Consider the following 15,455-nt stretch of genomic DNA (forward strand, 5'->3'; position numbering starts at 1 on the left):
ATTTAATTTAGACACTTTGAAGTGCCTTTCATAAAGATACTGACAATAGGCTAGATGATGTGCATTGAAAAAGAGCTGGGAAATTTTTGACTTTTATAATTGCTAAAGATCGTTTTATGAATAAATGCGATCACGGTTACAAAGGTTACAATGTTAAAAAAAAGGGTACGAAAGAGTTTCAAAATGTTGGACTTTTTTTCTATTTTTTTTTAAATGGTTAAATTTTTATAAGAATGATAAAGCCATGATCGAGACGGTCATAGGATCCAGATAACATAAAAGAGAGGGAAAAACCCTACAAGATATATACAACAGATCTAAGGGGTAAAAATTTGAGAATCTCTAGTCGCTTTAGATACTCCAGACCACGCTAGTTGGTCCGCATCTCTATTAGCCGATCTCGTAACATGCTGAAAGAGGACCGAGTGACCCTCCAAACGATCAAAGATCTCATCAAAGAGTTCCGAAAATCTCCGAGGGTCAGGAGGTCTCCTTTCCAACCATGTAATGATGTTTAGGGAATCTCTGTCTACAATGATATTGTCTCCTTGTGCAGCCTCCGAATTTTTTCTATTTGCCACATGTATATCTACTACATTTGCTTATCTACTAAATAAGTGATAACAGGAAGCATGGAAGGATGGCCAAGTGCATGGGTAGATTAGGATGTGAGTTCAGTTTTCATTTTGAATTTCGAGTAAGTATTTACATATAATATAATATATGAGAAATCAATGGAACTATTAGTCAAATTTATGTTTAATTAAGAAAATTTGCATTTAATTCGATAAATATCTTTTGAATTACTCAGGATTTTTTAAGTTTAAAACGGGGCATAAAAAAGTTTGCGGATTTTTAAGTTATTCAGAGAATTCCCCAACTGGATACAATCATAGCTCTTATTACAAAAACAAAGGGCCATTTTGGAGTTGGGATAGAGATAGAGCTTCTGTTGTGTGTGTGTGTGTGTGCGTGTGTGAGAGAGAGAGAGAGAGAGAGAGAGAGAGAGAGAGAGAGAGAGAGAGAGAGAGAGAGTTGGGCTACTGTGTTTCTTTCACTTGAGCAAACACTATAAAAAAGAACAGTGTGTGGTTTCTTCTTTTTATGGCTTGCAGTCTTTCTTTGTAACTATGTTTGTCACGACATTAGGTTGTTGCATTCATGTGATGATTTTCTTTTATGTCGCTTCTTCATTCCTCTTCCCTCACTTTCCCAACTGCTTCAAAAAAAAAGAAAAAGACCTCACCAAACCAAATACTACTATGTTTTTTACACCATTAGAGTTGGTCCACCTTTAAAAGAACAAGACAAGGAATAGGGAAAGGTTGATTCGGTAGACCGTGCACCTTGGTTGTTTAATCTTCAAATGCCTCTCCTTTAATAAAGTTCTCTAAATAATACACCAAATCATGGCTGCGAGTAGACCCACATGGCTCATACTTCTCTTTCATAGATTAACTAGATAGTATTATATTTCTCAAAAAAAAATAAAAAATGAATGGGATTATACGCCAACCATTTGGTGTATGTGCTTTCCTCCCCTCCTGATTGTCATCTGATAAGTGGGGGCCATCGCATGCATATACACAGAATGTTTATTGTCGCCAGTGTCTGTGGCCATATGCCGTGGGACATTTCAGTGTCAGATGGGTTCCCAATGGCCTAAGGCTACTTGGGTAAACGCTTTTAGAAGGGCGTCCTTCAGTCTAGCATTCCTGTTTTGTGTTGAGAAATACTAACGGGAAGGGTACCCTTACAAAAGCTCAGCCACGGGGGCCTTCCATTGGATCCACACTACACAATCTCATTTATAACGACACTGAAAAATGCAAATTTCAGGGAATAATTTAATATATTCGGGTGGCATGGATCCAATTGGGCACTCTTGCAGATGGGTTTTTGCAAGGGCGGCGCACTTCAGTTTAGTATTCTTCTTTTGACTCTCTTTAGAATAGACAAAAATACAAATTTTATGCCCAATGGGAGTAAAATTTGTTCTACAAAAAAACGAATCCTTAATGAAATAGGTTAATAAAATTCTCTATTTATTTCTCATGCACCCATTGGAATGGACCTTAGGCTTTGTTTCTACTTTCTACGTGTACAGTCATTCTCATTCATTAATTAGTGAGTGCACCTAGAATAATGTAATCTAACAAACCCTACAAGCGAGAAACACATGTGATAACTATAACCTATATTAGATGGGAATTTCTAGGCAATTTTTTCATTTTTGGTGACATAGGGTATCCCCACCCTTACGGTGAAACTATTCCCTACTAAATGCGCACGTCAATTGAGAGCATACCAATGACTTTAAGCCAAAGAACCACACCCGTATGGATATTGCCAGGCAATTTTGCAGGAAGATATGCCACCTCAATTAATTAAGGGTTTTGCTAACGACACTTGTTAAGCATCATTTAATTGCCTTTGGGATCTTGAATTTACACATACTTTGAGGAAAAAATCTCAAACCATGTGTAAAAGTCTAAAAGTATGTGAAAACTCAAGTTCCCAAGGGAATAAGACAAAATCTGCTATTAGGAAGGGCCTCGAAATGGCTTTCTAAGAAGTTGCCTAACAAATCCCTCATTTGAATATGGAAACCAGTCAACCACCTCTAAAACGGGATCCAAAATAAAAAATAAAGAAGGGGGTTAAAATGACAGATCGATTAGGCCATTTTCACCTTTTCTCTGTGGATTTGGGGGGATACGAGCTCTCTATTTTGTTTGTTTGCAGGTGTCATGGTACAACATCGTGCTTTTTTTTCTGCACGGTTTGCTAGCAACCCTCTTTATATATATATATATATATATATATATATATATATATATATATATATATGAGGAAAAAGATTATACGCTTGAAGCGCATTTCGTTATTTACGCTTGAAGAGAGAGAAGTACGCTGATTGGCTGAAATGGTGGGCCCAATTGGCATTTTTGAAAACAAATGCTGCGGCGTTACGGAGGGTGCGTCTTTGACGTACCCTCGAAAAAAAATTAAAACAAAAAAATGTTTGTCTCTCTCACGGAGTTCTCTCTCTCTCTGTGTTTTGAAAAACTAAAAAAAACCCAAACCCATCGTAATTTCTTCATCTCTCTCGTTCTCTCGCACGGTTTGGATCACCCAAAAATATCTTCATCTCTCTCGTTCTCTCTCACTCTCACTGGGTGATTTTGGTTAACAAAAAAACCCAAACCCATCGTAATTTCTGGAAGAGAATCTCTCAAACCCATCGGCTCTCTCTCACGGGTACGTCGCAAACCCATCGTCTCGTTCTCTCTCACTCTCACTCTGCAGCATCTTCTCCAAGGTTAGTAGCTTCTCCTTCTTCAACTCTCTATTCCTTTTTTTTTTGTTTTCAGCAGCCATTTTCATATTATTTTCGTCAAATAGGGTTTTAAGGAGACAAATCTTGTTTCGGTTTTTTCTTGATTCTGAACATAGGGTTTTGAGCAGACGTATTTCATCTTGTTAAAAACAAATTTGGGTGAAATAGGGCTGCTGAAAACCCTAAGCCCATCGTAATTTCTGGAAGAGAATCTCCCAAACCCATCGGCTCTCTCTCACGGAATTAACCCAAACCCATCGTCTCGTTCTCTCTCACTCTCACTGTGAGATTTTGTTAACAAAAAAACCCAAACTCTCTCACGGAGTTCTCTCTCTCTCACTGTGTTTTTAAAAACTTAAAAAAACCCAAACCCTTGAAAGAAAAAAAAAAAACCTTAATCTCTCTCACGGTTTGGATCACCCAAACCCAAACCCATCGGCTCTCCATCTTCATCTCTCTCACTGTCTGTTTAGGCGAAAATAAAAAACCCAAATCTGGGTTTCTTCGCACTCTCTCTCTGTCTCTGTCTCTGTCTCGATCCAATCTCTCTCTCCGTTCTCTCTCCGATCTCTCTCCGATCGGAGTCCATCAGGCCGCAACAATTTTTTGGGTGAAAAAAAACCCCCAAATCGCACAGGTACGCTCTCCTCTCTCTCTCTCTCTCTCTCTCTCTCCATAAGGCCATCTGGGTCAATCTTTGTAAAAGAAGAAGGGGTTTTTTTTTCTTTTAGGAGTATAACTATGTAGAAATATGTGTTTTCACATTTTAGGGTTAATCAATATGTGTATTGGGGGATGAATCTGTTTTTGTATGAAATTGGTTTTTAGGTGGGATGGGTTCCAGATCTGTGCCTATTTGGAATTGTGTAGATTTCTTTTTATTTTTTAGATAATAAAATTAGACAATTGGGCATGATTTGGGAGTAACATTTGGTGAGAATACTCCCTTTTTTTTTAATTACTTTTCTGGGATATTTTATATATTTTTATCTTGGATTGTTGGCTGTTGGATTGTAGACTTCTCATGCCCATAGTTTCTGTCAGGTACATGTTTTATAGGATTACCCTGTCTTTATACTTTTATCCATTTGTTCTCATGGGGATACATATTTTGAGTCTTATAACAATTGCCCTGTTCAGAGTTTCTTGAAAAATATGTAATCTGATTCTTTTGTGTCGTGTCAATAGATGGATCCATTTTTTAGGTTCTATTGTTGGCAATGTGAAAAAAAAATGTCATTATCTTTATTATCTATTCTTGTCTCTGATTTTCTTACTGTACATTTAACCATTTCTAAAAAATGGATCCATTTATTGACGAAGTAGATGCAAATGGTTTAATTGAGTTTGGCGATGGATTTGATCTCTGTGATGATAATTTAGTGTGGGAAGGGACTACGGTTGAGGTTAATGATGGGGTGAATCTCAATAATGATGAGCTAGTATCGGAGGGTAATGATGGGAAAGATGGAGATGAGGGTTGTAGTCACGGAGTTAGTAGTCCCAACGAGGTTGCCAGTCAGAAAAGTGTTATGAATAAGCCGTTTGTGGATCAAGTTTTTGAAACTTGGGAAGCTGCATATGAGTTCTACAATAATTATGCGTACGCTACTGGTTTTGGAGTACGAATATCTAGTACAATGAAGTCAAATATAACGAAGGAGGTGATATCGAGATAATACGTATGTGACAAAGAGGGACAGAAAAGAGTTAAGGAGAAGAGAGATGATGTGAAGGAGTTGAGGGAGCATCGCCTTACCAGAATGAATTGTAAAGCGAAGATAACCATCAAGTTGAGAGATAATCAGTGGAAAATTACAACTTTCGACGACATTCATTCTCATGAGCTTACTTCTCCAGTTAAAAGGCAAATGCATCATTCACATAGTCAGTTCCGTAATAACAAAAGTTGTAAGAATTTGATTGAACAGCTCGGTGGAAGTAATTTCAAGCCTGCTCAGATAAAAAACGCCATTAACTCTACTTCCAATGCTCCCGTGGTCTCAACAAATCAAGTTATTGCCCATTTGAGAGCACTTAGGGAGAACAATATGGGTAAAGAAGCGGTGACAGTGGCAAACCATTTCCAAAAGAGAAAGTCTGAAGACCCGAACTTCTATTTTGAGTTGGAGTTAGACACGAATGGGACTTTGCGTTCGATGTTCTGGGCCGATTCAAGGGCGAGAGAAGCATACCTTACCTTTAGTGACGTGATCATATTTGATGTCACTTACAAAACGAACAGGTTTAAAATGCCGTTCGCACCGTTCACTGGAGTTAACCATCATAGGCAGTCGACTCTATTTGGATGTGCACTTCTTGCAGACGAGAGAGAGGAGACTTTCACCTGGTTATTTGAGCAGTGGCTCACGTGTATGTTTGGTAAAGCTCCAGGTGCTATAATAACTGATATGGACGGAGCTATGCGAAATGCAATTAGGAAAGTGTTTCCACAGACCAGACATCGGTTTTGTTCGTGGCACATAAAGAATCATCTCCTTGAGCATGTTGCAGACATGAGAGATGCCGACAGTAATTTCTACAAGGATTACAATCATTGGTTTTTTAGGAGGAAAATAGAGGATTCTGAGACAGAATGGAAAACTATGGTTGATAAATATGGTATTGATGAAAGTCATTGGTTAGGGAAAATGTGGGATCTCCGTGAGCATTGGGTCCCCGCCTATTGGAGAGACACATTCACAGCAGGAATGACATCTAATCAACGGAGTGAAAGTATAAATTCATTCTTTGATGGTTATGTTAACCAGAACACCTCTTTAGTTGAATTCTTGAGTCAATACGATAAGGCACTGGTTGAGCGGCGTAAAGCTGAATCCGAAGAAGATTTTAAGTCTAAAAATACAAGTGCCAAATTGAACACAACCAGCCCATTAGAACGAAAGGCTGGGGAATTCTATACGAAGAAGATGTTCACCATATTCCAAGATGAGATGATGGGTACTTTTGCCTTATGGAAAGATAAGTTGGGAAAGAACGGTAATGTTGTGGAATACAGTGTAGGAATTAGGACAGATGACAAGAAGAAATACGTCAGGGTTCTGTTTGACAGTTCTAACGATGCAACTGCGACATGTGAATGTGCTAAGTTTGAGAGGGAAGGAATATTATGCAGACATGTCATTCACGTTATGGATAGAAAGCAAGTACCTACTATCCCCAAACACTATTTATTAAAGAGATGGTCAATTGATGCAAGGTATCGAGCTGGGGGCACAACATCTGTAACCCAAGGAGATACTAGTGGCGTGAATGAACTGAAGAGGTGGTGTCTAATGTCAACATGGCAGTGTAGACACCCCATTTTGACCGGACCCAAGTTCGTGTTATTTGTTCGAAACCCCGTCCAATCAGTGAATTGGGGGTCCCAAATTGAACCCTGAAGTAGCTTAAGGTCCCACCAGGGCCCCTGTAAGGTTCCGGCAAAATATGTCGAGAAAGGGCAAATAGGACGAGCCTCAAGAACATCATAGCATGAGTGTATAGGGGGTTGAATTAATCGAGGTAAGGGTGGTCCATGGAAAAAAGGGGGCAAATACATCATTTCCTTCTTTAAAAGAGAAACGAATTAGGGTTGAGGGAGGGCAGATTTCGGCAGCCGCAAGAGAGGGAGAGAAGGGTTTGCCTTCTTCTCCGGCAGATCCGCTGGATCTCCGCCCCTCAAATCTTCCGGCCCACCTCCGGCCATCTCCCTCATCTCTCCGGCCAGCTTCCCCGACCATTCGAACCACCATTTCCACCCTCCTCAATCATGCTACCATCATCTTCTTCATTATTTCTTCCTTGAACCCATTCCAAAACCCATTTGATTTTCGGTAATTTTCTCAGCAAATCTAAGGGAAGACTGTGAGATTCCAAGAGAGAATGGTGGAAAGGGTTTCAGAAAATCTAAAAGGAGGTAAGCTAGAGTTTCGGTAGAGCAAAATGAGATAGAGAGGAGGAGGATCTCATTCTCGTTTTGAAACAGAGAGAGAGATTGTAGAGTGAGAGAGAAAACCCAGATTTCCCAAATTCTAACCCATTTTCTCTCTTCCTCCGATCAGATCTTTCCTTCTCCGGCCATATTCCAGAGTTTCTCATCTCCATCAAACCTTAGAAACCCTTTTCTTCTTCCCCGGTAAAATCTGATCATTTTCCCCTGCAACTTCCGGTCACCGGAGCTCCGTTCATCTGATCCGAACCTCTCCGATCATCCTCATTTTCTCCATCGCTCAGCCACTTCAGATCTCTATCTTCATTCCATTTAAACCTTATTTTCGGTCTTGAGATTTTAGATCCAATATCAGCAGCTTTAGATTCACATTCCTTTTGTTAAATACAACGTCGATCCTCATTTTTTTCCGCCAAAATTTTAGCTGGATACCGATCTGGTTTTGATCTTCGGATCTGTGTATATTGCTAGCTTAGATCTGAAAGATTTGAAGCTAAAAGGAGAAAAAGATCAAGAGCACTGGTAAGGAACAGGAGAGTGCAGGGGCAATAATAGCAAATGTAGAGATCAGCTTCTTCTTTTGCTCATTTGAAAGGTAAGCCTCCTAACATTTTCATATTTTCCACTGATGCCTGCATGATCTCATCATTTACATTACTTATTTGATTGCATAGCTTGATCTGCGAATTTGAGTAAGAAGATGGAGTTCTGTATTTCTGTTATTATTAAAATCTGCCCTCCTGAATTCTCTTGATCTGAAATTTGTACTTTGTTTGTAGGTAAGGATAGATTATTAATTCCTAATGTTTGATCTGAAATCCTTTGAGAGTCCATTGACACAATTCATATGTTGGTAGCTTAGCCTTAAAGTCTTATATAGTGTATGTCCGCATGATTTGAGATCACCGGAATAGGTTCGTAAAAATTTCATGTCATGATGAGAAGAGAGGAGATGGTTGTCTCGGGTTGAATTGTAAGAATGTGGATGGGATGGTAATGTTACAATGGTTTATAAATCATATGAGGTTAGTTAATCCTTTGTCCCAGACCTGTTCTCTAAATGCAGGAGCTTGGAATTCTTGGATTTCACTAGCAATTCGTTCACTGGATTGCTTCCTTTCGATCTGCTGGGACTGAAAAATCTTAGCTTTTTCAATGCGTCACCTAACATGTTTCAAGGTGAGATCCCTGAGATCAGTACCTGCACTGACTGGATGGAGATTTTTTGACATTTCTAGGAGCAATATAAGTGGGGAAATACGATCCAGCTTTGCAAATTGCAGAAAGATTAGGACTTTGAATTTTGGGATTAATCAACTTAATGGGAGTATTCCGGCCAAGCTTGGAAGTATTGACATGCTTCAGATTCTTGACTTGCACATTCTTCACCTCAGCGGTGAAGTTCCAGATGTTATCAGCCATTGCAGATTCCTTCTCGAGCTGGATGTTTCAGATAATGATTTGCAGGAAGAAATTCCCTCGGAGCCTTTACAATGTGGCATTCCTGCAAGTCCTTGACCGCATCAAAATCGTTTTAGCGGAAGCATTCCATCGAGTCTAGGCAATCTGTCCAGAATCCAGTGGTTTGATCTATCTAAAAATTATTTCAATCTCTTATTCAACAACCTCACTGGTGTCATTCTTGACAGTCCCATCCTTCAACAATTTGGCACTTCTGCTTTCATCTTCAATTTGGGATTCTGTGGTGCCCCTCTTGACACACCCTGCTCGGCAATTCCTGGCAATGTCACCACATTAGAAACCAGGAGATCCGGGTTGCTAAGTATTTCTGCAATAGTAACCATTGTTGCTGCCACAGCAATCCTTACAGAGGTCTGTGTGATAACTATGGCAAATATTAGCGCTCATAGGAGGAAGAAGGATGAAGAGATATTGGTTTTAGAGAGCTCCCCACCTGCTTCCGCGGATTCAAATGTCATTATTGGAAAAGTTGGTTCTCTTTAGCAAGAGCTTGCCTTCAAAATATGAAGATTGGGAAGCAGGTACCAAGGTGTTGCTTGATAAAGACTGTCTTATTGGTGGCGGGTCAGTCGGGGCAGTTTGCGGAACCAGTTTTGAAGGTAGGATTTCCGGGGCGATGAAGGCGCTAGCCCAAGCCCATCCTTTGGGGACTTGCTTAGTCCGAGTAGGTTTCCCCTCTTAGTTTAGTAGACTTACTTAGTCTTTTAGACACCATTAGATGGTAGTTTCTCTTCTTCATTTAGGAGACCATTGTGGTCTCATTAGCGAGTACCGTTCTAGGAGACACGCTTTGTCTCGTTAGGCAGCTCTCCTCTGGGGGCAAGCCTTGTTGCTTAGAGCCTCCCCTTTAGAGAGATAATTTGTGTCTCTATAGAGCTAGCTTTATCTGTCAACTTTTCAACTATGTTTTGCACTAAATTTTTTATAAATTGGGAATATCATTTGATATATTCGTATAATCTGTTGAAAATCTAATACTCTTCTTATACTAAGCTTTGAGTTAGGTTTTGAAGATGGTGATGAATGGATTATTCAGGTGAGACTATCTTGAAACCTTATCATACTTTCTTTTATTTCATTAGGCTACCCAGCGGCTGTTCTGGGCTAATTAATTTTATAAATTGTTTAATTGAAGAAGGAAATCAGATGATTTGCACTATTCGATGTTCTTGACACGAATATCGTCTGATTTCAAGGCGGTTTGTAGAAATATTATTGTGTAGGAAATCAGATGATTACTTTGGCATCATCTGATTTCATTGGAGTCCCCGTATTGGGGTTTGTGGTTGGCTTTGAAGTGTTTGATATTGTTTTACTTTATTAGGCTATCCAGCGGCTGGTCTAGACTAATTAATGTTGTTTATCGTTGTATGATTGCTATTATTACAGATTGTGCACTCTTTAGTTGTAGATCATATTTTGCTGATATTTGATTTGTTTTTATAATAATTGATTGGAATTTGCGATTATCTGGTAGCATTTTCCTCTCTCTTTGATTAGACTAGCACAGTCTTTTAGATTTCTGTTAAATTTCTTTAGATGCTATAACCTGTACTAGGAGACATACTCTGTCTCGTTAGGCAATCCTCCTTTGGAGGCAAGCCTCATTTGTAGAATCCTCTCTGAGGTTGTACTTCAATTTGTTCCTTTGTTAATTAGAGACCAATTTGGTCAATTAGTTGTCTTAGCTTTGCTTCCCCCTTTGCAAGGGCAATGATAAGGTTGCTTAGAGCCCATCTTTGTGTGTTTGGGAGACCCGTCCGGTCTCATTCTCTCGTTAATCCTCTTTGTGTGCTTTTTGATTTTGGGAAGAACACCCTACTCGGCTTGGCTTCATACCCCTACCCTTATGGGTATTGGGTTGCACATTTGTTGCACCCTGAGGGCTAGGTAGCTGTCCGGCCCGGCTGGATGTTTTTACCTTTGCCAAATATGCACAAAGTCTCTTATTTCCTTTTAGACCTGCCCGGTCTCATTCTCTTGCTAAACCTCCTCTTTGTGCGCCGTTTGGTTTTGGAAGAACACCCTACTCGGCTTGGCTTCATACCCCTACCCTTATGGGTATTGGGTTGCACATTTGTTGCACCCTGAGGGCTAGGTAGCTGTCCGGCCCGGCTGGATGTTTTTACCTTTGCCAAATATGCACAAGGTCTCTTATTCCTTTTGCTTGTGAGCTTCTCCTTATTCGATAGTTCATTCGCATAGGAGTTAGCCCTTGATTAGAGAGTCTTTGACTCATTCATCCTTTAGATGGTGTTATTGGAGAGTCTTTGACTCATTTGCCTTTTAGGTGGTGTTATAGGAGAGTCTTTGAATCATTTGTCTTTAATGTAGTGTTATTAGAGAGTCTTTGACTCATTTATCTTTTAATTAGTATTAGTGGAGTCTTTGACTCGTGTTTCTTTCTCTTTTAGAAAGTCTTTGATTAGAGAGTCTTTGACTCATTCATCCTTTAGTTGGTGTTAGTGGAGTCTTTGACTCGTGATTCTATCTCTTAGAGAGTCTTTGACTCGTATATCCTTTAGTCGGTGTTTCTGGAGTCTTTGGCTCGTGTTTCCATCTTTTAGAGAGTCTTTGACTCGTATATCCTTTAGTTGTTGTCAGTGGGGTCTTTTCCTCGTGTTTTCTCTCTTAGAGTGTCTTTGAATCATGTTTCCGTTTCTTGTCGGGGAGTCTTTGACTCATTCGTCCTTTGGGTGATTTTATTAGAGAGTCTTTGACTCATTTGTCCTTTTAGGAGTGTTGTTAGAGAATCTTTGATTCGTTTACCTTTGCTTTTGATAGTGTTATTTGTTTAGGGGTTTCCCCTATTTGCCCTAAGGTTTAGCCTTAGGGTTTTGCTTTGTGTATTTCCCTTAAGTCTTTGACTCAAAGGGTGAAAACAATTAAAATCCAAAAACATATTAAAGCATTTAAAAATCCCAAAACATTAAATATTTTTAAAACTCAAAAACATTCGAAAAATCTTAAAAAAGCTTAAAGTGTTGAGTGTTTTAGAAGTATTAGTTAGGAGAGTTCGTTTCGAACTACGTTGGCTTGATCCTCTTCCACGAGGTACGTAGTGCAGCTTGGGATTTATATCCCAAGTCCAGCCAAACTTTTGTAGATAGCATTCTAAATCTTTTCGAATAAGCAACTTCTAAAACCTTCATTTTCAAAAGATCTTCCTCTAGAGTTAGGAGTTTCTCCTAGATAGAGAGTTTTAGAGTTAGGTTGTGTCTTTTGATAGGTTGTTTGTTTGTTTGCTTGTTGTGTGCTTGTTTTAGAGTTAGGGATTTGTCCTAGAGTTATAGGAGCGCCTCCGTCCGGTCAGTCGGCGATCCACATCGCCGAGTGATGACTAGAATAGGATACGCTAGTCCACCTTTGGTTTTCCTTAGGAAATACAGCCTAGTTACACATAGGTTGTAGGAACTACCTGCATTAGCCTAGGGCTAATCTGCATTTAGTTAGGGCATATAGGGTGTCTTAAAATCCGCAATTCACTGAAATTTAAATAATCGTACAATAAACTTTAATAATTGGTCCGGTCTTTTAGATCGAGTCTAGGATAGAGGTCTAGGTGTCTTAGGCATCCTAGCTTAGAATAGGCGCGAAGAACTACGTTGCCTTGATTCTCGTGGAGGCGGGGATACGTAGGCTTCTTTGGATGAATACCAGACCATCCGAGGACTCGGGCTAATAATTTAGAGTCTTAGGATTTATTATGTTGTTATTATATGTTTTGATGTGTTTTCTTACTTTCTCGTACTGATCCTATACCTTTTGCTGTAGCTTGCATGTGTTTGCACATCAGAACTTAGACACCCATTAGGTTTGTCACTCATAACCTAGCTATGCTTAGGTGGCACATCTTTCATCTCATTTTATGTGTGCTTATTATCTTTATCCTCAGGAAATGCATGCTTAGGTAGACGATTCCTGAGGATTGTTCCCATTTCAGATGATTTTTACCCAAACTTCTTTGGAGTTAATAATAAATGGCATAAGAGACCAAGTGCTTGCACTCGGACGAATCGGGGGTGCTCTCAGACCTTCCCCATTCGTAACCAGGCACGAACCCATATATATTTCTGGTTATCCATTGCACAGAGGATTTGATTTTAGGGTTCCATGGCATATCCATGGATGGCGACTCTGAGTTTATTTCAGGTATGTCTTGGTTTCGAGCCTTGGCTCCGGATCGAGACATATCTCTTTCTTTTATATCGCCACTCGTGCTATGCTATGAGGGTGGCATCCGTTTTTGAGAGTTCCTTGGTAGAGCTCTCCATTCACGTGGATGATCAAGAGGATGGTGTAGGGACTAGTTTCCCTCACCTCACTACCTCTTCGGATCGGGGTCCACAGGCAGCAATTGATTGAAAAAGTTGGTAATGACGAGATTCTCTTCAAGAAGATGACTGATTTTTGTACAGAGCTTGCTGTAGAAGTTGAAAAGAAGGAGAAGGAGATTGTCTCTCCGTAGAGTGACTTGGTAACAGTTGGTAGCCAAGTGCAGTCAAACATTGGTCCAAGTCAAATACCTCAGTCAAACATTGGTCCCAGTCAAATACCTCTGTCAAACATTGATTCCAGTCAAATACTTGGGTTTACAATTCGCGACCCCGAAGTTGTAAGGATGAAGGGCAGGCCAAAGCGTGCCACGCGTCATGTATCTGGCATAGAGGCCACTCAAGCAAAAAAAACAGCAACGCCAATGCAAAAACTGTGGGGAATATGGACATTACAGAACAAGCTGTCAAAAGAGGGCTAAGGTGAAACAAAATATGGTTATTACTCGTCATTTTTATTATGCCCCGCATTTTTTTCTTTTTTGTTTAAATATCTACTATTGTGCTTGCTAATAGGTGGCTGCAAATGAGAAGAAAAAGGATGATAAGGGAGAAGAAGCTGAGGGGGACCAAAATATTGAAAGCATTGCCATGTTTGTGCTCTCATTTACTTTGATATTAAGTGCAAAAAATTGTTGTTGACCTTCTTTTCAGCCATCATAAGTATATTATGCGTTGTAAGTTTAAAAGAACTGCCTTTATTTTTCAGGTGAAAAGGAGCATTTTCAATGGAGAAAATAAAGGTGGAGAAGCATCACATTTGAGGTAAGTGTTAATATTCTTCAAATTACTGTCAATTCTTTGGGTGACATATTTGATGATGTTGTGTTTACCAGAGATTTAAAGCTCAATTTTCCCTTTCTCATATATGTATAATTTCTTAAAGCATTTTATGAGCATTTCTGCACTTCGAGGTTATGAAACACAGCCCAAAAGTTCTTTGGATCTGCATGCTCGAATGACTTTTTTGAGAATGGTAATGATTTATTAAAGACTAAATAGTATGTTACAGCCAAGGGGACAAAATGTCCCACAGATAAATATCTATCTGTATTTGGTTATCCATTACAGTACACTGAACTGGAGTACTGTATCATGAAATCGAACGTTATCCATTACAGTACACTGAACTGGAGTACTGTATCTATCTGTATTTACTAAATAATCCTTCAACCTTTCATTATCATGTAGTTGAGTTCTTTGTTTTGTGTTCTTATTACTGATTCAGGAGCAACAAATGGTGCTGGCCGGGCATCGAGATTCAAATCTAGAGGGGGAACTGAACAGGTACATACCTACCGCGGCTGCCTTTGGAGGGTTGTGCATTGGTGCATTGAGAGTGCTAGCAGATTTCATTGGCGCCATTGGTTCTGGGACTGGAATCCTTCTTGCCGTGACAATCATATATCAGTTCTGTCACTTTAATTCTTGTTTATGCTATGCAGAAGTACCTTCTGAGGTCTAGTTTATTGAACTTCTTTTTGAATGATAGTCTAGTTTATTGAACTTACTAAAACCCATCTTTGGCATGTTCTGATAAGTGAGTAGTAGTTCTATTCAGTTTTATGCAATTCGGGACGTGTATTTGCAGTAGCAATTTGTGCCATTCTATTCAATTATATGCATTTCAGGACCTGTATTTGCACTAAAAATTTGGTCCATAAAACTGAATAGAACTACTACAATTGGATGCATTGATAGTTTTTTTTCACAGCTTTTAAACGGGCCATATCACAGTTTTATGGACCATGCATTGATACTACACATTGGAAATGACCAAATCACAGCTTAAAAACGGGCCATAAAACTGAAAGGTAGAGACTAGAGGGCAAAAAAGCTAGTTATGGATACAGCACATTGGATGCATTGATAGTTTTCAGAAGAGGGCTGCTAGCAAAAACAGAAATCTGTTTTGTTAAAAAAGATGAAATAGTCTGTTGTCACACATGCTCAAGAAGACAAGGAAGTGAGCTTGAATCCCTACCAAATGTTAAAAAAAAGCTGTGGAAATGACCAAATCATTGGCCTATCCTGCATTCAAGCACATCTGACGAGCCAGTGTCATGGCTTCATTGATTCAATGACTTTGGTATTATTTTCTATGACAGAGTGTAAAATGGATGTAAATTAAGGGTTTAATAGGGTACTACAAAATCAGAGTAAAACATAGACATGGCCCATGATCTCATTCTATGCCAAACTCCTCAGGTAAAAAAATTCATCAAGACACCTTGAAAGAAGCAACCAATGCCTTTTCGTTTTTTTTTTTTTTTTTTGAATAGCGAGAAGCAACCAATCCTATAGTTGTGTTTTTTTGTTTTTTGCTACAATATTTTCCCTGAATCTT

At 39.3% G+C, this 15,455-nt stretch overlaps 1 long non-coding RNA gene across 2 annotated transcripts; it reads left to right on the forward strand.

The window, feature by feature from the left end:
- The first annotated feature begins 3,050 nt into the window (after positions 1 to 3,050).
- On the forward strand, positions 3,051 to 14,715 carry LOC143880875 (uncharacterized). Of its 2 annotated transcripts, none has more exons than XR_013251808.1 (4): positions 3,051 to 3,322; positions 13,625 to 13,701; positions 13,818 to 13,873; positions 14,337 to 14,715. It is a non-coding gene; the product is annotated as an uncharacterized LOC143880875 (long non-coding RNA). The 2 variants fall into 2 exon arrangements; XR_013251807.1 differs by lacking the exon at positions 3,051 to 3,322 and adding an exon at positions 13,157 to 13,531.
- Positions 14,716 to 15,455: the final 740 nt, after the last annotated feature.

Source organism: Tasmannia lanceolata, unplaced genomic scaffold, assembly GCF_043159265.1.
Source record: "Tasmannia lanceolata isolate RefF3 unplaced genomic scaffold, GAP_Taslan_0.1 ptg000007l, whole genome shotgun sequence".
In the NCBI taxonomy this organism is placed as follows: Eukaryota; Viridiplantae; Streptophyta; class Magnoliopsida; order Canellales; family Winteraceae; genus Tasmannia; species Tasmannia lanceolata.